This window comes from Hypanus sabinus, chromosome 30, assembly GCF_030144855.1.
Source record: "Hypanus sabinus isolate sHypSab1 chromosome 30, sHypSab1.hap1, whole genome shotgun sequence".
NCBI lineage: Eukaryota > Metazoa > Chordata > Chondrichthyes > Myliobatiformes > Dasyatidae > Hypanus > Hypanus sabinus.
Genome location: NC_082735.1, coordinates 36,191,727 through 36,218,481, shown reverse-complemented (window position 1 = coordinate 36,218,481; position 26,755 = coordinate 36,191,727). Strand labels below are relative to the sequence as shown.

The following is a 26,755-nucleotide window of genomic DNA, read 5'->3' as shown; positions in this document are numbered from 1 at the left end:
GGAAATCCAGCAGTCTCAGGGGTAATGTGTAAGATGTAGGGGCAGAGTTCATATCCCTGTCCCTCTTTCAGATCGTTGTGCTTATGGGATGAACCCTGAGCCTGTGAGATTGTTTATGCTTGGGAATATGTGAAGCTCCAGGAAATGAGAAGGTAGCCCATTCTGAAAGGGCTTTGGATATGAAGAACAAAATTCAGTAGCATTATTTTATCCCTCGCCCCGTTTTCCCGGCAACTTCCCCTAACCTTACAACAGCACTATGGAAATAAGTGGAAATGACTGGATTGCATAGAACATTCTAGCATGATACATGCCCTTCCGCCCACAATGTTGTACCTGGTTTTACCCAGCTCTAAGATCACACTAAGCCTTCCTTCCTACATGGCCCTCTATTTTCCTTTCATCCATGTGCCTATATAAGATTTTTTTTAAAGTCCCTAATGTATCTGCCTCTACCACCGGTGTTAAACACACCCACTGCCCACCAAATAAAAACCTGCCTCTGACATTGCCTCTATACTTTCTTTAAGTCAGCTTAAAGTTATGACCCCTCATATTATCTATTTCCACCCTGGGATAAAGTCTTTGGTTGTCCACTCGATTTAAGCCTCTTATCATGCGATGGGCTGAATGATCTAAAAGATAGCGGATACGATAGGGTCTTTTATGAGACTCCTCGATAGGTACATGGAGCTTAGAAAGCTAGAGGGCTATGGGTAACCCTGGGTAATTTCTAAGGTAAGGACATGTTCAGCACAGCTTTGTGGGTTGAAGGGCCTGTATTGTGCTGTAGGTTTTCCATGTTTCTATGAATTAGAAGGTCCACTGAGATTTCTGCTCCATATCAGTTCTCGATAGGTCCACAGCCTCAGATCTTTTTGTATCTGCCGAGGTGTGTCATCCTTCAGTTGCCTATGTCTTGAGAAATGGACGTTCCTCTATAAAACGTCCACACTTCGCCCTTTTCTCTTTAAACCTATTCTTTTTCCCAGGGTAAGGGAGTTTAAAACTAGAGGACATAGGTTTAGGATGAGAAGGAAAGATTTAAAGGGGACAGAGGGGCACTTGTTTCAGACAGAGACTGGTAGGTGTATAGAAGAAGCTGCCAGAGGAAGTGCTAAAGGCAGGTACCTCATCATTACTATGTGCTGTGTCATATGAGGTAAGATGATCATCATCTTTGACCGTGATTGCTTTTGGCAAATTTTTCTACAGAAGTGGTTTGCCATTGCCTTCTTCTGGGCAGTGTCCTTACAAGTTGGGTGACCCCAGCCATTATCAATACTCTTCAGAGACCATCTGCCTGAATTCAGTGGTCGCATATCCAGGACTTGTGATGTACACCAGCTGCTCATACAACCATCCACCACCTGCTGCCATGGCTTCACATAACCCTGATTGGGGGGCAAAGCAGGTGCTACACCTTGCCCAAGGGTGAAATCAGGAGACCAACTTATCATACAAGAGGTCTTTTCAAGAGCCTGATTACAGTGGGATAGAACTTGTCCTTGAGCCTGGTGGTAGGTACTTACAGATTTTTTTATCTTCTTCCCGATGAGGAAAGGGAGAAAGAATGACTGAGGTCTTGATTGATTGTCTTGATTGTCTTGAGGTCTTGATTGGCTGATTAACTGAGGCAGTGTAAAGTCTAGGGAGAGCATTGCTGTGTTGCTCTGTGACTCTCTGGCCAGGGTTTTGGGCATTGGTCTTAATATCTCTTGATATAACTCAGCATCCATTCTTGTGAATGGTGTTGGGACTCTACTGTGCTAAAGGCAGGGTAGAATGTCAGCTGGTGCTGTTGTAATAGCTTTGATTCAGCCATCTGTTACTAGGTGTAAAGCAGTTTCACACACATACCTGTTCCTGGAATCATCTTCTGCAGCAACATTTCTTGGCATCAAATGGTAATTATGAAAATATCTCATAAGTTCAAACATCCTGAGGAGTTTCGCTGGAATCTCATGAAATAGGCTTTAACAATGTGTTGCCTGCCGTGCGAAATTATCAGTATACAGCAGGGGTTTCCAAGCAAGGCTCCAGGGACCCCTCGGTTAATGATGGGGTCCATGATATTAATAAGGTTGGGAACCCGTGTTATATAACACGTAGCATTAAGGACAATTAAAGTAGAGGCAAAAGATTACAAAACTGGCTGCAATTAAGTATTTGTAAAGGTTATGCAGTTGCCGCCCAAAACTATAAATCAATTTGAGACCTGGCTTGCACTAATAAGAGCATTCCCAATTTATGACAAAGTTGTCCTTAAAGCATAATCTGCCCAGGAGCTGGATAACAGCAATACATTTTATTCCCATTGTGAAAAAGAGAGCCTGAGAGAGCCATGCAAACTGAGAGGGAAAATGGATCAGCCATGATGGAATGGTGGAACAGACTCGACGGGCCAAATGGCCTAATTCTTCTCCTATCACTTATTGTCTAATGGTCTTATATAAATGATTTCAATAAAATGGTGTATAAAAGAGAAATTTCATGATCAGCAGCTCAAAATCCATAAGATGCACCCAGAAGTATTCAGGAAGCAAAATCTGTTATCCAGTGTAATAGGTAGATGCTGTAGCTAAGCATGAATCAACACAGGGATCAGCCTTAATACGTGTTTTCAGTTTCAGTGAATCCTCCCATGTTTGGTTAAAAAAAAGCTCTTGCACAACGACAGGAAAGAAATTTAAATCTCACCTCCTACCTGTCCTGGACACACCCTCCCACCCGTCACTCCTTCCGCACTGCCTCTACGCTATTTCTCTCTTTCTCGTTTAGTTTAATGAATGAAGAGTCAGGAAGTGAATCACTTTCCATCTGATGTTCTGTAAAGTTCGTAAATAAGCAGCAGTGATATACTATTTACAATAAACTGAGTTCATGATCTGATTTTGGTTTCATATTATGATTGTGTTCCAGTTCCTCCCAATTTATCTGGAGCTTAATCTAACTTGCTTCACCATACGTCAGAAGCAAATATATCAGCGGCTTTTAAGATACATTTAGATGTAAGAAAGATGGAGGGATATGGACATGGTGTAGGTGGGAGGGGTTAGTGTTTGGGTGATTCAGCTCAACATCGTACTGGTCTATATTCTATGTTTGTATTTTTATCTTGTTAAGTACATTGCCTGAATGCCTAATTTGGGCTGTCAGGTTTTGGACAACAACTAAGGGTGTGCTGCAAAGCCAATGATGCTAATTTTTAAAATTATTTTATTTTATTTAGGGATACTGCGCAGAACAGGCCCTTCCTTTTAACGCAACGAGCCACACTACCCAGCAATGTAACCCTAGCCTAATCACAGGACAATTCACAATGACCTGTTAGCCTACTAACTGATACGCCTTGGACTGTGGGATGAAACCAGAGCACCCGGAGGAAACCCACATGCTCACAGGGAGAATGTAAAAACTCGTTACAGATGGCGTTGGGAATGGACTCCGAATTCCAACACCCGGAGCTGTAATAGCGTTCCGCTAACTGCTACGCTACTGTCACGCTCAACATTGACCGTAAGGTAAGTCAGTTGGTGCACTTTGAAGAGGAGTATGCAAGTCATAAAGTTATAGAAATGTACAGCACAGAACCAGGCCCTTCAGCCCATCTAGTCCAGGCCAAACCATTTAAACTGCCTATTCGCATCAACCTGTGACTTGCACCTGCAGATGTTCTAGCTTTAAGCAGCAATCCCAAATACTCTGGACATGAGAAAGTTTGCATTAGTCACCTACTCATCTACTCAAGCTTTCCTTGCCATAAGATCATAGATAATCTCACGATAATCTCAACTTCACACACCTGTATAAACTACAGTATTATGCCTCCTTCCCCATCTTCCTTATTGAAAATCCATCTAAAACATTCAAAGACTCTGTTTCCAGCCCCCCCCCCAAAAAAAATTAACCACCCTTAAGATTCTCTCTTCCAATGGGCAAATCCTGAATACGCGTACCACGGGCTGAAGGAAAGTTTATACCAGCTGTTATAGGACTACTGAATGGTTCCCGCGAATGTTAAAGTGAACTCTTAGCCTCACAACTTCTTTGTTATGATCTAGCAAATTATCGTTTAAAAGTTCTCTGAAGCTTCTGCACTTTCTTCTCCATAGTTATTATTTCTTTTTATTCGACCTCAGTGTACTGTGTAATGATTTGATCTGTATGAACAGTATGCTTTTCAATGTATGTTGATACATATGACAATGATAAACCACACCAGTTCTCTAAGGGAAGAGAGTTATTAGCACAAGAGATTCTGCAGATGCTGGAAAGCCAAAGAAACACATGCAAACTGCTGTAGGACCTCAACGGGTCAGGCAGCATCTATGGAAAGGAGTTAACTGTTGATATTTCAGGCCAAGACCCTTAGTAACGTACAAATGACAATAAACTTGACTTTGTCTTTTGACCTCCTCAGGTTCTTATGTATTTCAGTCGAGATCCCCTCAGTCTACATCCCATGGAGTACATGTCAAAATATCAGGTAGTATTGTAGATACTGTCTTTTGCACCTTGAACCTGGGGAACGCTGTTTCGCTCAGCTGTTACAAGTGTATACTTAAAGGAGAACTAAACTTGAAAAGAATGCAAAGAATATTTAAGAGAATGTTGCCGGAGGTTATGTGCCTCGAGCTCTAGGGAGACGTTAGAGGGGGATAGGTATTGCTTGAAGCATGGGTAGGTGGGGGCGGAGTAGCGAAGGGGGACTTTATATAGGTGTATAAAGTCATGACAGACATACAGAAGGTGAAAACACACAGTCTTTTCCCAGGGAAATGGTAACAAAAACTAGAGGTTATAGGTTTAAGGTGTGAGAAGAAAGTTTTAAAAAGAATCTGAGGGGACCTTCTTCACAACACAAAAGGTGGTGTGTATATGGAAAATAGTTTAGACAGATACAGTATTGTGCAAAATTCCTAGGCACCCTATGTGAATATATTTTCCTAAGACTTTTGCACAGTACTGTACATTAACAACACTCAAGGTCGCTGGACAGGTATGTGGATAGGAAAGGTTTAGAGGTATATGGTCAAAGGCGGGCAAACGCAACTCGCTTAGATGACTGTCTGTTTCTGTACTGTGTTACTCCATGCCTCAGATCAGGAGATGGACAGTCTGTAGGGAGGGTGGGCTGGATGTTTGGTGGCAGGTCATCTCAAGAACTTAAGTAAATATTTTACTGGGCACTACAAGTGATCCAAATTCAGTTCAGATCAGTCAAAAAGCCGAAAGAGTTGACTGTACTTTTTTCCATAGATGCTGCCTGACCTGCTGAGTTCCTCCAGCACTTTGTGTGTGTCGCTTGGATTTCCAGCATCTGCAGGTTTTTTCTTGCTTGTGATTTGACTGTACAGTAGCTGATGTCTTCCTGTCACCCTGAAGTGGAAATTGTGTCAGGGTCCTCAGAGCACCCAGCTGAAATTTCCAAGTGATGCAAAGTGTCCAAGGAATAGTTCTCCGGTTTCACTCTGGAGAACGTAACAGGATTTTCAATTACAAAAAACTGAGAAACTTATATCTATTAAGCTCCAGACTGATTTTCTCATACGTCTTCAGCACATCAAATTTCAGAACCAAAGGGACTTTTCTATCCATCATCTCTCTGTCAATATTTTGTCTCAGCATTCCGTTCTTTCCTCAGTTCCTTTTTCAGATATTTGTCATATCCATTTGAAAAGATGTCATGAATTTTGTCTCTCCAGATTTTAGCATTCAGGGTAATTCCAAAGCTCATTCTCCATGCCTTCCCTTCAAAAGGAAAAAATAAATGTATGTATTTAATCTCCAGTTCATGAGCCAGTGAAGAATCTTACACTTATTCAACTTGCTCAGTTTATTCATTGTCTCTACCAGACTTAAAACTAATAGAGATGAAGGCAAGATTGGCAGCTGCAATTCAATCTACGATGCTTCATGGGCGGTGGGTTCTCGTTCTTGGACTCATCGAGCTGCCTGGCGTTTGATATCTCCAGGTGCAGTCCAGAAGACATGCGCCTTTGGGGTGCATTCCTGTGGATGACCCGATTCTTCACCGATGTCACCAGCTGAAGCGTCGACGGAGAGTTGAAACATCGATACAGCAGGCGGTGGGCATTGTTGTCGGTAAAAGGCCCCTACGCTCTCTCTCTCTCTCTCTCTCTCTTTTTTGATGATTAGTGAGAGTCTCTGGTGGTCCTTGAGTTGGGAAACTAGGAGAAGTGGAGCAGCAGATTGTGACGTCGAAACAGCGAGCTTTTGGTCTCCCTTCTCATTGTAGCAGGAGCAATACCTCTCTCTCTTGTGAGAGAGCCTTTCTGAGATGTTGAGGTGTTAGGATGGATAGAAAATTTTGATGAACTCTAGATATACTTGCTTGCATGGTGGGGGGGGTGTTGTTGGTGCTTTTACTGCTGCCTGTGTGTGTGGGGGGGGTTCTTTGGGGGTTCTAATGTTTTCTGTCATTCATTCTTTGTTCTTTTTCTGTTTCGTGGATGTCTGCAAAGAGTCAGAACTTCAGGTTGTGTACTGTGTACATTCTCTGATATTAAATTGAACAATTGATTGTTGACTGAGAGACAATTGGGTAAGAGGCTGCATGATTTAACAGCTGTAGGATACAGTGCACTTCAAACTGCATGTATTGGGTGGGAGTGTTGGGGTGCTTATGTGACAAGGTGCTCGGAGTTGGACGTGCTGTAATGCAAGTCCCTGGAAAGTGTCCAAACAGAGTTGTTAATGCTTGTACTAAGACTGGGCATGACAACTTTACTGTTGTGCCATGTACACGTCATGAATTATTACCACCCCCTCAAGGGAAGGAGAGGTAGCAGATAAGGATCATGTCAACCTTCACAAGTATTAACCAACCACCACTATGTTGCGGTAAATTAAAATGTATGCATGATTTGAAAGGGAGAATAAAGCCTGTGTGAATCCCTGCAGCATCTGGTGACCCTGTGATCGCTGCCTTGGAGGCCGACGTCAGAGTATGAGCCCTCACAGGGCATTAGGACCTGAGGGTGTACCTGGTAGGGCTCTGAAACCCTGTGCTAAGCAGCTGGAGGGAGTGTTCAATCTCTCACTGCTACAGCCGGAGGTTTCCTCCTGCCTCAAAAGGGTGACAATCAGTGCTGATGAACAGCAGGGTGAATCGCCTCAACAAGCTGTAAACAACCGATTACAGCTCAGTGTTCGACAAATCATACCCTTCATTCTAATCGACAAGATTCAAAACCCGGACCTCTGCAACTGGATCCTTGACTTCCTCGCCTGAAGACCACAGCTTATGCGGATTAGAAATAACTTCTCTTTGCTGACAGTCAACACCGACACACCTCAGTCATGTGTGTTTAGCCCACTGCTCTATTACTGTGGCTAGGCACAGCTATATACTTGCTGTTGGCAGAATTTCAGATGGTGATGAGGAAGAGTACAGGAGTGAGATAGATCAGCTGGTTGTGAAGAGTCGCTTGACTCAATGTCAGTAAGAGAAAGGAACTGACTGTGGACTTCAGGAAGGCAAAGACAAGGGAGCACCCACCAGTCCTCAATGAGGATTCAGCAGTGGAAAGGGTGAGCAAGTTCCTGGGTGTCGACATCTCTGAAGATCTAATCTAGACCTAATATATTGCTGCCATTACAAGGAAGGCCAAGCAGTGGCTATACTTCAATAGGAGTTTGAGGAGAATTGATATGTCACCAAAGGCACTCACAAATTTCTACAGATGTACCGTGGAGAGCATTCCAACAGGTTATATCACCATCTGGTACGGAGGGGCCAATGTACGGGATCAGAAAAAACTGCAGAAAGTTATAAACTCGGCCAGCTCCATTGTGGACACTAGCCCCCCAACATCCAGAACACCTTCAGAAAGGCAGCGTCCATCATTAAGGACTCCCATCACCCAGGACATGCCCTCTTGTCTTTGCTACCGTCAAGGCGGTGGTATTGGAGCCTGAAGACACACACTTAACATTTCAGGCAAAGCTTCGTTCCCTTCGCTATCAGATTTCTGAATGGACTGTGAACCCATGAACACTACCTCACTAGTTACACTACCTATTTAACCTAATTTTAACATTTTACTCTTATTGTAATTTTTATTACTATGTATTGTACTGCTGCCGCAAAACAACAAATTTCATGATATATGCCAGTAATATTAAGCCTGATCCTGATTCTGAATTTCCCTCTGGCATTTAATCTGTTCCCCCATTTCATGTAGGTTCTTCCCTAACTTGTACAGCTTTGAAGCAGATTTTTCACCAATGACAGTGGGAAGTCTCAGGCTGTGGCATTCCCATACCACATTAATGCCACACTGATCATGGGCTATTGCTTCAGGTCTTTAGAGGAGTCTCCCCATGGTAACAAAAGGCCGAATGCTGAAGAAACTGCAACTAAAGTGAGCAGAAGTGTAGGGGGCCTTCTTTCTGAGTGACCATCCCCTTACAGTCAGTTTCACTGGGGGTCCTGTACCGCTATAAGGTTTGAAGCCAAACAGCAATGCGAGAAATAAAATGAAAATGCACCTGACTGTGGTTCTGCCACAAGAGGCTGTATTCTCTGATGGACCGACAGAAGAGGTATCCTGATGCTGACAGATCAAGTCAAGTCAAGTCAAGTCACTTTTATCGTCATTTCGACCATAACTGCTGGTACAGTGCATAGTAAAAATGAGACAACGTTTTTCAGGACCATGTTTGATGCACCATCAATAACTCACTCTGAGACGTAAAGGCGAGATATCTGCTTTTATTGACTGGAAGAAGGAACAAGCAGTGGTTGACCACCATACTACATCCTGGAGACTGAGAGGCCGGGCTCAGGCCTCGATCGCCTTTATACAGGGGTCTGTGGGAGGAGCCACAGGAGCAGTCAGCAGGGGCGTGTCCAGACAGGTATATGTAGTTCACCACAATGGTGTTACATGGCACAGTACAAAAACTAGACTGAACTACGTAAAAAAAAAACAACACAGAGAAAGCTACACTAGACTACAGACCTACACAGGACTTCATAAAGTGCACAAAAACAGTGCAGGCATTACAATAAATAATAAACAGGACAATAGGGCAAGGTGTCAGTCCAGCCTCGGGTATTGAGGAGTCTGATAGCTTGGGGGAAGAAACTGTTACATAGTCTGGTCATGAGAGCCTGAGTGCTTTGGAGCCTTTTCCAAGATGGCAGGAGGGAGAAGAGATTGTATGAGGGGTGCATGGGGTCCTTCATAATGCTGTTTCCTTTGCGGATGCAGTGTGTAATGTAAATGTCCGTGACTGCGGAAAAAGAGACCCCGATGATCTTCTCAGCTGACCTCACTATCCGCTGCAGGGTCTTGCGATCCGAGATGATGCAATTTCCAAACCAGGCAGTGATGCAGCTGCTCAGCACACTCTCAATACAACCCCTGTAGAATGTGATGAGGATGGGGGGGGGGGGGGGAGATGGACTTTCCTCAGCCTTCGCAGAAAGTAGAGACGCTGCTGGGCTTTCTTTGCTATGGAGCTGGTGTTGAGGGACCAGGTGAGATTCTCTGTCAGGTGAACACCAAGAAATTTGGTGCTCTTTACGATCTCTACCGAGGAGCCGTCGATGTTCAGCGGGGAGTGGTCGCTCCGTGCCTTCCTGAAGTCAACAACCATCTCTTTTGTTTTGTTCGCCTTAAGAGACAGGTTGTTGGCTCTGCACCAGTCCGTTAGCCGCTGCACCTCCTCTCTGTAAGCTGACTCGTCGTTCTTGCTGATGAGATGTTCGTGTAACGAAATGGAGACTCTTTAACTCACATAACCTAACAATCTACAGAGGATTTCATCTCTCGTTTTGATGAGACTGTTCTATCGTAGCTGTTTTCTCAATATGGGAGGTCCAAATTTAGTAGATAGGCATGAAAGCATCAGTGCCTAAATTATATAACATGCATAAATTGCTGGGGGCATACAGCTGATCAGGCAGCGTGTGTGCAAAGGAACTAACGTGAATTTAATTTAGATTTTAATATTTAGGGATGCAGCACAATACTGGGCCCTTCAAGCCCTACCCAATTACACACATGTGACCAATTACCCTACTAACCGACATGCATTTGGAATTTGGGAGGAAACCGGAGCACCCAACGGAAACCCATGGGGTGAACAAACAAACTCCTTACAGACGGCGGTGGCAATGGAACCCCGGGGGCGGGGGGGGGGGGGTCACTGGCACTGTAAGGCGATGCACTAATCACTATGCTACCATGATGGTCCAGTCAACGTTTCAGGCCGAGATCCTTTATTAGGTCTTATGATGTTCCTTGCAAATGCATTAGACACTATGTAAAGACCAGAAACTGCAAGACTGAATCCTACACCAAAGTGCCCAGTCTATTTTGTGAAAGTCAGGATTTCACCTGGAGCAAATCACTGGAATGATCCAGAGTCATAGAAAAGTACTGCACAGAAACAGGATTTTTGGCTCATCTAGTTAAAGCTGAAGAATTTAACCTGCCTACTCGACTTGCACTGGGATCATAGCCTTCCATACCCCTACCATCCATGTACCCATCTAAATTTCCCTTAAGTATTGAAATCGAGCTCACATGCACCACTTAGACTGGCAGCTCATTCCGCACTTTCACCATCCTCTAAGTAAAGAAGTTTTCCCTCATGTTCCCCTTTAACTTTTCACCTTTCACCCTTAACCCATGGCCTCTAGTTGTCGTCCTACCCAACCTCAGTGGAAAAAGCCTACTTGCGTTAGGCTATCTATACCCCTCATAATTTTGTATACCTTTACTAAATCTCCCCTCAAATTTCTACAATCCAAGGAATAAAGTTATAACCTATTCAAACTTTCATTATAACTCTGTTCCTTCAGTCCTGGCAAAATCCTTGTAGGTTTTCTCTGCCCTCTTTCAACATTATCTACATCTTTCCTATAGGTAGGTGACTAAAATTGCACACAATACTCTACTGTGGGTGATATCACTTTTTATGAATGAGGCTACTAAACCAGAGGCTTAGTAACACACTCAAATGTAACACACAACATTTTGTGTGTGTTGCTCAGACTTCCAGCATCTGCAGATTTTCTCTTGTAAGAGGTTTAGTAAGTTAGCAAAAACTAAATCACTTCATTTTATGGGCAAACAAATTCCTGACATTGAAGGGCACTACACTTTAGAGTACAGGTGATCCAGGTTCAATTCTGGCAGCTGCCTATACGGAGTTAGTTACATCCTACCTCTGACCACGTGTGTTTCCTCTGGTTGCCCTGATCTCACCCCCGCCCCCCCACCCCCACAACCACAGTCCAAAGACGTTGGTAGGTTAGTTGGTCATTGAAAATTGGGATTGTTGAGCAGTGCGGCCCAAAGGGCCAGAAGGGCCTATTCAATCAATAAATAAGCAAATAAATTTACACCTCAACAAACTGGAATTGCTTGATTGTCTTCAATAAAAAGCCTTCCAACTCCACTGCTATTTAGAATCAGACAGCTGTCTGGCATCTTCTTGAAGAAATTAACTTTGACCTTGAAATATTTTGGCAATACTAATGGTTCAAGGGTCCAATTTAATATCAGTGAATGTATACAGTATATAATTTGAAATTCTTACTCTTCACAGACATCCATAAAGTGAAGAGAAAGAAACCCAAAACATGAATGACAGAAAAACATTAAACCTCAAAGCCAACAGCTGATTGTTTCCATGATACAGTCTGCAGTGTCGTTTATTTTGATTTTCCAACCTGAGTATCAGCAGACTCTATTTCACTATCGAGAGAGAGCAATCGATTGAGTCAGAGGCCTCCGACAGCCACACCTGCTGTCTCGATATTTCGATCTCCCACAGCGCTTCAGTCAGCAACATCGGCGAGGAATCGGGTTGTGCGCAGGGCCGCACCCTGATGGTGCACATCTTTCAAGCCTCTCTTGGAGATCCGGAAATTCAGGCCTCTTGGCGAGTTCTACAGATCAGAAACTTACCGTCCATGAAACACATAGTTTGGGCGTAGTTGTAGACCGTTGCTTCCGACAGAACCCCAGCCACCTTGAATTGGTAAAAAAAGACATGCAAACAGGAGATTTAAACTGTTTTACTGATGAACTCGAACAAGTCGCCCAGGTCCACAAAAAGCTTCTGGAGCTGTCTTTAGCTCCTGATGTTGCTGAATTAAAAGGGTATGATATAAGATAAAGTGAGGCACCTGAGAAAGCTGATGCTTCACAGATCTAATACCCTGGGTTGTACCCTGATCCCTAGTGGTGCTTCCTGTTCCCTACAAGCACTTACCCTGGCTGTACATTTCCCCTAGTGGTACCTTGCGATATATAATAATAAAAACTATAATGTAGTATGTAAAAGAAAATTAAATAAAGTAAGCAGTATAAATGAGAAGGAAAAAATACTGAGGAAATGTTGATGAGTTCAATGTCCATTCAGGAAGTGGATGACAGAGGAGAAGAAACTGTTCCTGAAACGTTGAGTGGGTGTCTTCATTGATGGTAGCAATGAGGAGAGGGCATCTCCTGGGTCTTTAATGATGGATACTGCCTTCTTGAGGTCTCAGTGAGCACTGTCACAGAAACAGGCCCATCAGTCCATCTAGTCCAGGGGTTTCCCTCCTGGGGGCTACAGATCCCTCAGTTAATGGTAAAACATCCATGGCATATAAAGGTTGGGAACTGCTGACCTTGTCCATGCCAACCTGATCTTCTGCACCTTCCCACCTGCCTGCATCTTCCAAGCCCCTCCCTTCCATGTATCTGTCCAAACTTCTCTTCCATGTTACAGTTGATCCCACATTTTGCAGGCAGCACATTTCACACTCTGAGTGAAGAAGTTTTCCCTCAGATTCCCCTTAAATATTTCACCTACTGCTCTTAACCTCTAGTTCTAATATCACTTGGCCTAAGAGGAAGAAGGCAGGGGAAATCTGGGGGAAGTTGTTGGGATTAGAGGAAGAAGAAAGTGGGATCAATGTAAATGGTTAGTACAGAATCAGTGGGCTGAAGGGCCTGTCCCAGGACTGTATGACTCTATGTTGCTATATTGTTGTGGCTGTTGGGTAATTTTGTGTTCTCTATTATGTGCGTGGCATAGAGTAAAAAAAATCTTGTCTGCTTCTCATGCCATTTCTGATTTGTTAATTTAACCCTTCACTCATCAGATCGAAAGGACTGTGAGAATGGCTGAGAGGATCATAGGGGTCTCCCTACCATCCATCAGCAACATTCATCAGGAGTGCAGCATACGCAGGGCCCTTAGTATTATCAAGGGTCCCATCCATCCATCCATCCAGCATCCACTTTGACTTTCTACCGTCAGGTAGGAGACTCCGATGCATAAAGACAAGAACGGTCAGGATAGGAAACAACTTCTTCCCTCAGGCCATTAGGCTTCTGAACTCCCTGCCTCAATGCATTTGAAGTGTCACTGGATAACTTGTACTGTACCATACAGTTTTAATTAATGCACTTTACTTTGTTTATCTATGTGTAATTTATTTGTAGATTTAATTTATTTTCCTAAGTTATTGTGTGTTATGTGTGCATTATGTGCTACTGTGCTTTACACCTTGGTCCAGCTTGACCTTTCATCTTCCCCCTTCCTTCTCAGTCCTGACGAAGGGCCTTGACCAGAAGCGTTGACTGTTTACTCTTTTCTGAAGATGCTGCCTGGCTGTGTTCCTCCAGCACTTTGTGCGTATTACCCACATCTCAATGGCGATCTTTGGCTGCTGTGATGATTGTAATGAACCTCTTCAGTCTGGTCTTTGATTTTTAATTCTCCCAGAAGCAGCCTCTCCAAAAATAACCAGCCAATGGGCTAAAACATTTCATAAAATTCATATCAGGAGAGTAAGTGAAATGGTTAAAAAGAAAATAAACTGAGAAAGGAGAGAAAAAGCAGTATCAGGAGAGATAAAATATTTGGCACACAATAGCCGGTATCTGTAATGTAAAGGGAGTTTCTGGAAAATACTGGAGAAGGAAACAAAGTGTTTTTAAGTAGGTTGATATTAGAGGACTGGTTGAAGGTAAGTCGGTGTACACAGTGTATTATACAATATTTCATCATCCTGCGGAATTTCAGTCATAGTTTATTTGCCAGCTCTGCGCTCTGTCTAATCCTGTTATCGTGCAGGAGGCTGGAAGATTACCCAAGCCTGTTGATGCAAGATGACTGGAAATTTCCTTGAGTTTTTGAAAAAATCTCTGGGCTTTTTCACCAGGATGAAAAGTTAAAAGACTTCAAAGGTTTTCAAAAGGGACACTGCTGCACCGATTGGAGATTTGAGGAGTGGCTGTGATCCATCAGAAGCAGGTCTATTCCAACACAAAATGTTGTCACTTCTGTTCGATAGGATCGTGAAGTGTCACCCACAGTGACCCACAGACAAGCTCCACATTGAGCTGTTCATGAGACATAGTTCAAAAGTACAGTTATCATCAAAGTATTGTACAACCTTGAGACTTGTCTCCTCACAGGCAGCCACGAAACAAGGGAACCCAAAAGAACCCGTTTAAAAAAAGGACCATCAAACACCTAACAGACAGAAGAAAAAGACAAATCATGCAAACAATAAAAGCAAGCAAATAGCATTCCGAACTGAAATCCACAGAAAGAGTTTGTCCACGGACACTTAGTTCAGTGCAGAGTGGAGCAGGGAGCTGAACCAGCCCAACTCTTGCCTCCGGTCCTGACATCCTGACTTCAATCTGGCCCAACATCTAAATCATTGTGCAAGCATCAGGTTCGGTTGCTTTGATACTCTCTGGGGTCTGGATCCCACTGTCTTGATAATAATTACTCACATTACCAGTGGAACAAGGAAATCCACCGTTCGAAGAGGCAATTTATTTTATTTCAGACCCTTCCGGCCCAGTGAACCAGTGCCAACCAATACATCCATGTGAAGAATTAAACTACAAACATCTCTGGGATGTGGAAGAAATCCATGTGGTTACAGGGCGAATGTGTACGAACTCCTTACAGACAGTGTCAGGAAAGGAACTCAAATCGCTGGTGCTCTCTTCTTACTGCTGCTGTCAGGAAAAGGGTACAAGAGCTTCAACCATCAGGCTCTTGAACCATAGGGGATAGCTTTAGTCAACTTCACTCACGCCATTATTGAACTGTTCCCACAACCAATGCTTTCACTTTCAAGGACTCTTCATCTCATGTTCTTGTTATTTATTGCTATTTATTTATATTTGCATTTGCACCATCTGTTGTCTTCTGCACTCTACTTGATCATTCATTGACCCTGTTATAGTTACTATTCTATAGATTGGTTGAATATGCCCACAGGAAAATGAATCAGGTATATGTACTTCGATAATAAATTTACATGGAATTTCCACTGCTACTCTGCGTGTTCATTCAAGAATTGCCTGCAGTCTCCAATAAGTACATTTCAACCACCACTCATGTTGCGGGAAAGCTGTATTGTGTAGGGGTGAATATGCCACTACAGAGACGGGCAGTAAGTAGAAGTGAGAATCCAAACGGCTGCAGGGGTGTGGGAAATTTGAAATAAAAGCAGAAAATGGTTGAAAAACTTGGCAAGTCAGACGGCATCTGATGGGCCATTGCTGATTTTGTTATTAGAAAATGCAGCCCATTCACTATCCAGGGCTTAGACAACTCTGAGCAACAGGAAAGTGCTCATGATAGTCTACCGGTGTGTAGTAGAGAGCATCCCAACAAGTTTGATATAAGCACTGCACTGTGGCGGACAGGAAGGCTCTGCAATAGGTAATCAGAACTGCCCAACGCATCACTGGCACTACCCTTTCTACCATCCAGAACATACATACAGAAAGGTGCTGGAAAAGGGCCAGTAACATCATGAGGGATCCCACCCACCCTGCTCGTAGACTGTGTGTCCCACTCTCATCAGAGAGGAGACTACGTAGCATCCACACCAGGACCACCAGGCTCAAAATCAGTTTTTTTCCCAAAGCAGTGAGACTAATCAACACCTCCACCCAATAAATCCACCACACTCCATTATTTTTTGTTAGTACTGCCGAGAGTAACTTTCTGGATGTAGAGTCAATCAATGTGTATAAGATATTTTATACATTTGTATTTATTGTGTTTTATTATTATTATTCTGTTCTTTATCTTCTGTTTTTTGTGCTGAGTTGGATCTGGACTAACAGTACTTCATTCTCCTTCCACTTGTGTCCAGGAAATGACATGAATGTTGAAGTTTTGGAGGATTCGGGGAATAGAGGAAGAGAGTTCTTGTGATTAGATGTCCAATTGTAAGTTGTTAATCATCTCTATAATGGAACATTGCTGGCTGCCCTCCAAACACGGTATACTTAGCAAATTTGAAAGTGAAATGCTAACTAAGTTATTTATTTAATTCTCTCAATGGAGTACTATTTTCAATCACAGGATGTGGGTGGAAATGAGTATTTATTGTTCATGCCTAAATGCCCCTGACAAACCATCTTCCTGAATAACTCATTAATACCAGAAAGCCTGCAGATGCTGGAAATCCAAAGCAATGCACACAAAATGCAGGCCAGGCAGCGTCTACGGAAATGAATAAACAATCGTCGTTTCGGGCCAAGACCCTTCATCAGAACTGAGAAGTAAAGGGGAAGATGCCAGAATAAAAAGGTAGGGGGAGGGGAAGGAGTCCAGTTGGAAAGTGATAGGTAAAGCCAGGTGGGAGGGAAAGGGCTGGCTGAGTTCATGGTCAAAGACTCAGAAGGCAGCAGAGATCATGGTGGTTTCAACAAATCACATGCTTGAGAGGGCTATGGAGAGCTACAGTCAGGATGCAGGCAAATGGGACTAGACAGATTAATGGTTCAGCACAAACTAGATGGGCTGAAGGGCCTGTTTCTTGCAGTAGTGTCGCGTCCTTAACCGTTTTCAGAGGCAGCAACATTGCAATGGATCTGGAGGCATGTGTAACCCAGAGAGGATAAGGATAATGGGGTTTAATTTCTCTGGATGGGAAATCAAATAAATCTTTACAGCAATTCAGTAGTTTGATTATTAATAACAGCTTTAGAATTCCAAGCTTGTTTAACCAACTGGCTTTCGGTTCCCCAGTTACTGCAATAGTGGTGGTATTTGAGCTCATATTCCAAATCATGTTCTATCAATGATCTTGTCCTTTCGAGGTGAACATTTACCCCTGTAACACACCCTACTGCTATCGATTATTGTCATTGTACATTGCTATCTGAATTCTGAACAGAGAGTCACATTGAGGTTACTTATTGAAAATTCCACAGAAATCCTAAATAGCTGTCACTTCCAATGTTGGACTTTAATGTTTCATTGGTAATGTAAGTTACAGGCTTGTGAACATCTCATCTCGGTGCTTATGTACATCACCCTGAACAAACATTCATTGGGAGTCAGAACTGACAAATGCCTGGTAAGGCTGAGGCTTTATAAGGTATTGATCAGACCACACTTGGAGTATTGTCAGAAGTTTTTGGCCCCTTAACGAAGAAAGGATGTGCTGGCATTGCAGAAGGGCCAGAAAAGATTCACAAGAATGATACCAGGAGTGGAAGTGTTAACACATGTGGAGCATTTGATGGCTCTGAGCCTGTGATTGCTGGAGTTTAAAAGAAAGAAAGTCGATTGAAATGATCTTGAAAGGCCTTGTTAGAGTGGACATGAAGAGGATGCTTCCTGTAATGTGGGAGTCTAGGACCCGAGGGCACAGCCTCAGGACAGAGGTACGTCCATTTAGAACAGAGATGAAGAAGAATTCCTTCAGCCAGAGGGTGGTGAATCTATGAAATTCATTTCTATCGATGGCTGTGGAGACCAAGTCATAGGGTATATTTAATGTGGAAGTGGATAGTTTATTGATTAGTTGGGGATCAAAGATTATGGGGAGAAAGCATGAGAATAGGATTGAGAGATATAATAAATCAGACATGATGAGATGGTGGAGTAGACTCAGTGGGCCTAATGGCCTAACTCTGTTCCTTTATTTATGGTCTGATGGAATTCAAATCAAAACTTCCTTTATATCTCTTCCTTTGGCATCTTTACTGTGCTCCCGAAACCAGTAAACACTCATCCACAATTTTGTTACCCCGACAATGATTTCAGTCAGTCATCCCAGCACTCCACGAACCTCAGATCCCTCTGCTAAATACACAATCTTATTCATGCAAACACCCATTTCTCATCCCTACATCTCAAAATGTTCACAAGTATTAAAATCGTTGAGTCTCAGTGTAATTGGCATTGATTCATTATTGTCTTATGCACCAAGAAAGAGTGAAGTGCTGGTCCTGCATAGCTTATACAGATCGAATCATTACCCAGAGCACTGAGCTGGAACACAGTAACAATGCAGAATAACGTGATAAAACACAAATAAAACACACAGCAGGTAAACAATGAAGTTCAAGATCATAACAAAGTGGATTATGAGGTCGAGAGTCCATCTTGTCATACAAGAGTTCTAACTGGCTTTCTTATTGGCTGCATCATCATCTGGTATGGGGTGGGGACGCACAGGATTGAAATAAGCTGCAGCAAATTGTGAACTCAGTAAGCTCCATCATGGGCACCAGTCTCCCCAGCATTCAGGAATTCTTCAGGGAGCGATGCCTCAGAAAGGTGGCATCCATCCCTGAGGAACCCCCCTCACGCAGGAAATGCCCTCTTCTCGTTGCTACCATCAGGAAGGAGATACGGGAGCCTGAAGGCACACACTCAACGATTCAAGGAACAGCTTCTCCCCCTCTGCCATCGGATTTCTGAATGGACATTGAACCCATAAACACCACCCCACTATTTTTATCTCTTTTTGAGCTACTTATTTAATTTAACATTTTAATATATTTATACTCACTGACAATTACAGTTTTTATTATTGTATATTGCAATGTACTGCTGCCTCATGACCATAAATTTCATGATGTATGCCAATATTAATATTAAGCCTGATTCTGATTCTGAATTTCCCTCAGCCATTTAATCTCTTCCCCCATTTCATGTAGGTTCTTCCCTAACATATACAGCTTTGAAGCGTATTTTCTGAAGAGTTCCATTTAAAAGTCTGATAGGAGAGGGATGGAAGCTGTCCTTGAGCCTGGTGGTATGTGCTTTCAGGCTTTTGTATCTTCTGCCATATGGAAGAGGGGGGAAGAGAGAATGTACGGGTTAAGTGGGACTGCTTTACTGAGGCAGCAAGAAGTAGAACAGAGGATTTAAGTAGCACCAGATTGACAGAGACATCGGGTTGGCAATTCAGGTAGATTATATTGCATACTGGTTTGGAAGCTCAACTCAGTCATATAGGGTGTCAGGTATGAAAACTTTCTTTTCAGACTCAAGGGTGGCCAAGGAGAGGGTGAGGCTGGTGGCTAGCCAAGTTTGCAACAAGAATTGAAGAATGATTTATTGAAGGGTTAGAGTTAGAATTAACATTCAGTCAAATGCCACTACACAAGAGCAGAGTACAGTGGCACAGATAATCCTGTCTGTAGGGAGCTTCCACCTTGACTATTTTCAAGGATGTAATCAGGAAGTTAGACAAGGGAGATCCAGTGGATATAGTGTACCTCAATTTTCAGAAGGCATTTGATAAGGTCCCACATAGGAGATTGGTGGGTAAAATCAGAGCTCATGGCATTGGGGGTAAGATAGTGACATGGATAGAAAACTGGTTGGCAGATAGAAAGCAAAGGGTAGCGGTGAAAGGGTGTTTCTCGGAATGGCAGGTGGTGACTAGTGGGATGCCACAGGGCTCTGTATTGGGACCACAGCTGTTTATGATTTACGTCAACGATTTAGATGAAGGCATTGAGAATAACATCAGCAAATTTGCTGATGATACTAAGCTGGGTGGCAGTGTGACATGTGCTGAGGATGTTAGGAGAATTCAGGGTGACTTGGATAGGCTGGGTGAGTGGGCAGATACTTGGCAGATGACGTTTAATGTGAATAAGTGTGAGGTTATCCACTTTGGGAGTAAGAACAGGAAGGCAGATTATTATCTGAACGGTGTAGAGTTAGATAAGGGAGAAATACAAAGAGATCTAGGAGTCCTTGTTCATCAGTCACTGAAGGTAAATGAGCAAGTGCAGTAGGCAGTGAAGAAGGCTACTGGAATGTTGGCCTTTATTACAAAAGGAATTGAGTACAAGAGCAAGGAAATCCTCTTGCATTTGTACAGAGCCCTGGTGAGACCACACGTGGAGTATTGTGTACAGTTTTGGTCTCCAGGGTTAATGAAGGACATCCTGGCTGTAGAGGAAGTGCAGCGTAGATTCACGAGGTTAATTCCTGGGATGTCTGGACTGTCTTACGCAGAGAGGTTAGACAGACTGGGCTTGTACACGCTGGAATTAAGGAGATTGAGAGGGGATCTGATTGCAACATATAAGATTATTAAGGGATTGGACGAGATAGAGGCAGGAAATATGTTCCATATGCTGGGAGAGTCCAGTACCAGAGGGCATGGTTTGAGAATAAGAGGTAGGTCATTCAGGACAGAGTTAAGGAAAAAAACTTCTTCCCCCAGAGAGTTGTGGGGGTCTGGAATGCACTGCCTCGGAAGGTAGTGGAGGCCAGTTCTCTGGATGCTTTCAAGAAGGAGCTAGATAGGTATCTTATGGATAGGGGAATCAAGGGATATGGGGACAAGGCAGGAACCGGGTATTGATAGTATATGATAAGCCATGATCTCAAAATGGCGGTGCAGGCTTGAAGAGCCAAATGGTCTACTTCTGCACCTATTGTCTATTGTCTATTAGGAATTTGTCCAGGAGCTCTGGTTTCACCCTAAACACATGCAGGTTGGTTGACCACATGTCAGTGCGTGGTAAAATTGAGGGGAGATGATGGGAATGTGAGGAGAGTAACATGCAAGTAGATTTATTGGGTGGCTTGGGAACGATCTCTGAGTTAGCATTAACTCAATGGGCTGAGTACTGTCCTTCTGTGTCATAAAGAAATAGGGGAATGGCTGGGCCCATCTGCAGAGGCAGATGCTCAGGTTAACATCTCATTCAAAATACATCTCCAACAAGGTTCAAAGTTCAAAGTAAATTTTATGATCAAAGTTGAAATATATGTCACCACATACTTCTGAGATTCATTTTCCTGTGGGCATACTCAATAAATCTATAGAATAATAACCGTAACAGAATCAACGAAAGACCGCCCAACTAGGGCGTTCAACCAGTGTGCAGAAGACAACAAACTGTGGAAATACAAAAAGAATAAATAATAATAATAAATAAATAAACAATAAATATTGAGAACATGGGGTGAAGAGTCCTTGAAAGTGAGTCAATTGGTTGTGGGAACATTTCAATGGCCAAGTGACCTGAGGCAATAGCTGTTCCTGAACCTGCTGATGTGAGTCCTGAAGCTCCTGTACCTTCTTTCTGATGTCAACAGCGAGAAGAGAGCATGACCTGGGTGGTGAATGGTGGTATTACTTTCTGAATAGAGCATGCTTCCAAAGTTCGATCCAAAGCTCAATTGAACAGGAAATAAGCTAGTATGTAATAGTCTTTGAAATGAGTGTGGTGCCATTGAGCTGTCAATGACTCAAATTGGATTCTTGCTTGGGGGGTAACCATCAGGTAAAGATAATGCCATATTTGTTTGTCAATGCTGGGATTTCTAATATTAGCATATCTAGGAATTTCCCAGCATCTCAAATGCACATGAAATCTGAAAACATGTTGATCGTTCTCATAAACAAATTACAAAATTTCCAGACCTTCAGTAACATTCCCATGATTTTTTCCTCCACACAATCGAAATCTATTATTGAATTTTAAAGCATCTTACAGACATGATCAGTTAATATGTGAGTGTGTGGGTCTCTAACATAGAGTCATAGGAAAATACAACTCAGAAACAGGCCCTTTAGTCAATGCAGAACCACTTAAACTGCCTACTCTCATTGGCCTGCACTGGGACCATAACCCTCCATACCCCTACCATCCATGTACCAATCCAAACTTCTTTTAAACGTTGAAGTCGAGCTCGCATGCAACACATGTGCTGGCAGCTCATTCCACACTTTCACAGCTCTCTGAGTGAAGAAGTTACCCCTCTTGTTCCCTTTAAAATTTTCACCTTTCACCCTATCTGAGTAGATTTTAGGCGAATAGTTGTTTTTGTTTCTTTTCATTGGAAAAATCGTGCTGGCTGTGGCCAATGGTCCCATGGGGATAGGCAGCATTCAGCCTCACTCTGTTAAGGAAGTTGCGAGTTTACATGGAAGGCTTAGAAAAGCTTGAAGACGTGCAGCACCAGGCTCAAGGACAGCTTCTACAACGCTCTTGTAAGATGTTTGAATGGATTTATTGTATAATAACAATAAATTCTTGATCTCTCTGTTGGCCCTGTCAAGGCCCTTGACATTTATTTGTCTGACAAAGGGTCTCAGCCCGAAACGTTGACTGCTCATGTCCACGGATGCTGCCTGACCTGCTGAGTTCCTCCAGCATGTTGTATGTGTTGCTTTGACCCCAGCATCTGCGGTGTACTTTGTATTTATTTGTCTGCTTGCACTGTAACACTATATTCCACATTCTAAACTGCTTTTCATTTTCATACAACTTAGGTATATTTACATATGGAATAATTAAAGACAAAGTGATTTTATTTTCAAAGTACCTACTGTATAACGATTACAGCACAGAAACAGGCCATCTCGGCCCTTCTAGTCCATGCCGACGCTTACACTCACCTGGCCTGCACTCAGCCCATAACCCTCCATTCCTTTCCTATCCACCTACCTATCCAATTTTACTTTAAATGACAATACCGAACCTGCCTCTACCACTTCTACTGGAAGCTCATTCCACACAGCTACCACTCTCTGAGTAAAGGAATTCCCCCTCGTGTTACCCTTAAACTTTTGCCCCTAACTCTCAAATCATGTCCTCTTGTTTGAATCTTCCCTACTCTCAATGGAAAAAGCCTATCCACGTCAACTCAATCTATCCCCCTCATTATTTTAAATACCTCTATCAAGTCCCCCCTCAACCGTCTACACTCCAAAGAATAAAGACCTAACTTGTTCAACCTTTCCCTGTAACTTAGGTGCTGAAACCCAGGTAATACTCTAGTAAATCTTTTCTGTACTCTCTCTATTTTGTTGATATCTTTCCTATAATTTGGTGACCAGAACTGTACACAATACTCCAAATTTGGCCTCACCGATGCCTTGTACAATTTTAACATTACATCCCAGCTCCTATACTCAATGCTCTGATTTATAAAGGCCAGCATACCAAAAACTTTTTTCACCACCCTATCCACACGAGATTCCACCTTCAGGGAACTATACACCATTATTCCTAGATCACTCTGTTCTACTGCATTCTTCAATGCCCTACCATTTACCATGTATGTCCTATTTGGATTATTCCTACCAAAAGGTAGCACCTCACACTTATCAGCATTAAACTCCATCTGCCATCGTTCAGTCCACTCTTCTAACTGGCCTAAATCTCTCTGCAAGCTTTGAAAACCTACTTCATTATCCACAATGCCTCCTACCTTAGTATTATACAACCCTGAGATGTACTTTCTGTGGGCATATTCAACAAATCCATGGAATAGTATCTATAATAGCCTCAGAAGAAGACCATCCAACTAGGGGTTTCAACCGGAGTGCAAAAGACAACAAACTGTGCAAATGCAAAAAAAACCCCAACAAAAATCGAGTATGTGAGATAAAGAGTCCTTGAAAGTAAGTCCATTGGTTGTGGGAATATTTTAATGATGGGGCAAGTGAAGCTGAGTGAAGTTATCCCCTCTGGTTCAAGAGCCTGATGGTTGAGGGGCATTAACTGTTCCTGAACCTGGTGGAACGAGTCCCGAGCTTCTAGTAACTTCTTCCTGATGGCAGCAGAGAGAAAAGAGCATGGTAGGGGTCCCTGATGATGGATAATGCTTTCCTGTGACAGGTTTAAGGTGCTGGGGAGCAGGTACAGAGGAGATGTCAGGAGTAAGTTTTTTACTCAGAGAGTGGTGAGTGCATGGAGTGGGTTGCTGGCAATGGTGATGGAGGTGGATATGATAGAGTATTTTAAGAGACTTTTGGATAAGTACATGGAGCTTAGGAAAATAGAGGGTTATAGGTAAGCCTAGTAATTTCTAAGGTAAGGACATGTTCGGCACAACTTTGTGGGCCGAAGGGCCTGTATTGTGCTGTAGGTTTTCTATGTTTCTATGTTAATTTCATGTAGACTTGGTCAAAGGTAGGAAGGACTTTACCGGTAATGGACTGGGCTGTATTCACTATTTTTTGTAGAATTTTCTATTCAAGGGCATTGGTGTTTCCATACCAGGTTGTGATGCAGCCAATCTATTCTCTCTCTCTCTCTCTCTCTCTCTCTCTCTCTCACTCTCTCTCTCTCTCTCTCTCTCCTCTCCCTCCCCCCCCCTTCCTTTTCTTTCCTCTTTTAACTTCCTATCACCCCTTTCTTCCCTGGACCTTAGTTTATCAACATTCACCTCGGTCCCGGACTGGTTAGGTAAGGAAGCTGTGGTGAACTACACAAAAAACAAGAAAGCAGCACTGTGTGAATTTGCAGGTCTCGGCGATCACAAGAGTGATGGTGGGAAAGGGGATATGAAAAGAATTTGGTTAAAAATGATTACTCAACCAAAGTTTGACAATTAGAATTGAAAGCAAAATCTCCTGGTGTTTTGCCTTACTACTAACCTTCCATTAACTGTTTACTGTTAATACCTACTGACTCATTATGGTTTTAAAACTTAAAAAGACTATTCTTAAAGTAATAAATATCTTAAAATGTACAAACTTGAAGTTTGTTTCATGTATACAAGATTTTTTAAAGTTTTTTTAATAAAATACATCAGTCAGCAATTCAGATGGGATCTGGGATGTTCTGGTCTTGTGCCTGGTTTGTGAGAGGATCTTGGCCCTGCATTGATACCTAATACTTCCAGTACTTGGTCTATTGGCCAAAGTTCAAAAAGATTAGAGGCAATCGCTTTGAAATGTACACAATTCTGCAAGGGCTCAACAGAGCAGATGATACAAGGATGTTTCAACCCATGAGGGCATCCAGAAATCGTACCCATTTATGCTATTTGCGCTGTGTGTTGTGTGTCGTGTGCTGTTGATATTATTGCAAAGAAAGCACAACAGTGCGTCTGTTTCCTCAGGAGTCTGCGGAGGTCCAGCATCAAAAAACTTGGATGTGTGATGGGAAATGTGCTGACTGGCTGCAAAGACCTGGTATGGGAACACCAATGGCTTTGAGCAAAAAATCCTACTAAAGGTAATGGATTTGGCCCAGTGCTTCAGGGGTAAAACCCTCCCAGCCATTGAGCACATCTACATGAAACGTTGCCGTAGAAAAGCAGCATCCATCATCAAAAGTCCTCACACACCACCCAGGCCGTGCTGCCAACAGGCAGAACGTACAAGAGCCTCAGGACTCGTACCAACAGTTTTAAGAAAAGTTACTACCCCTCAACTATCAAGCTCTTGAACAAAAAGGGATAGCTACACTCATTTAAGGACTGTTATACAGGTATTGTTATTTTGTGCTTATTATTTATTACTATGTATTTATATTTTGTTTACAATTTACAGTTCCTTGTTTTTAATGTTTACTGTTACTCCTACAGATTTCCTCAGAATGCCCACAAAAAAAACCTCCCAGGATTGTATGTGGTGACATTTACATACGCGGAAATAAATTTTACTTTGAACTATGAACACTTCCTCACTATTTTCCCTCCCATTCTGCACTGTTAATTTAATTTAATTTTCTTTTCTTATACACATACCATTGTAATTTAATGCTTTTATTATGCATTGCAACACACTGCTGCTACAAAGCAACAAATTTCAGGACATGTGCTGATGATATTAAATCTGATTCTGATCTTAATCAGCTTATAGTTATCAGGTTGAAATGTGAAAAAACTCAGTTGTATTGTAATTTTGCTGTGCACATTCTTTATGGTTGATTAATATCAAACATTCCTTGAGTTAGCTAAAGCTTAGTGAGATACAACTAAATTCAGTCAGCAATTCCAGGTTAGATTCAATGCAAAACCCCCTCCCCTTCCTCTATTACCCACTCTGCCCTGCCTATCACCTCCCCCGGGTCCCCTCCTCCTTCCCTTTCTCCTGTAGTCCACTTTCCTCTCCTATCACATTCCTTCTTCTCCAGCTCTTGTCCTTTCTCACCCATCACCTTCCAGTTTGCCTCTTTCCCCTTCCCTAACCCTTTTAATCAGGCGTCTTCTTTCTCAGTTCTCAACTGTTTATTGCTTTCCATAGATGCTGCTTGACCTGCTGAGTTCTTCCTGCATTTTGTGTGTGTTGCTCTGGATTTCCAGCATCCACAAACTTTCCTGTGTTTGTGATTGACCTTTATGTTGGTGTATTACAATACGATATGTAGTAGGCAGCTGTCGATCCCAGAGGATCATGGGTTTGGGCCTCTGGTGGACTGTATCCTCTCCAGGGCGCAAGCCTGGCCAGGAAGGTTTGAAGAACCGGCCTTTGCCCATGCAGCAGGTTCCCCCTCTCCACGTCACTGATGTAGTCCAAGGGAAGGGCAAGCACCGATACAGCTTGGTACTAGTGTCGTCACAGAGTTTGCCAGAGTGAATTTGTAAACAACATCAAACTGCGTTAGGGACCACGGTTCTGGATTTCTTCCTTGGTTTTATTCCCAAAGTCTTTCCCATGGGAGGGTGTGGCTGCAAGGCAGCGGAAGTTTAAAATCAGAGTTTACCTTCTCCTAGGCGGGCTGCCGTCCAAGGCTGA

General features: G+C 42.8%; 1 long non-coding RNA gene across 1 annotated transcript; it reads left to right on the top strand.

Moving 5' to 3' along the window:
• The first annotated feature begins 13,038 nt into the window (after positions 1-13,038).
• Positions 13,039-25,693, top strand: LOC132383366 (uncharacterized). The gene is made up of 4 exons (XR_009508644.1): positions 13,039-13,293; positions 16,166-16,241; positions 25,135-25,505; positions 25,603-25,693. It is a non-coding gene; the product is annotated as an uncharacterized LOC132383366 (long non-coding RNA).
• The last annotated feature ends 1,062 nt before the right edge of the window (positions 25,694-26,755 follow it).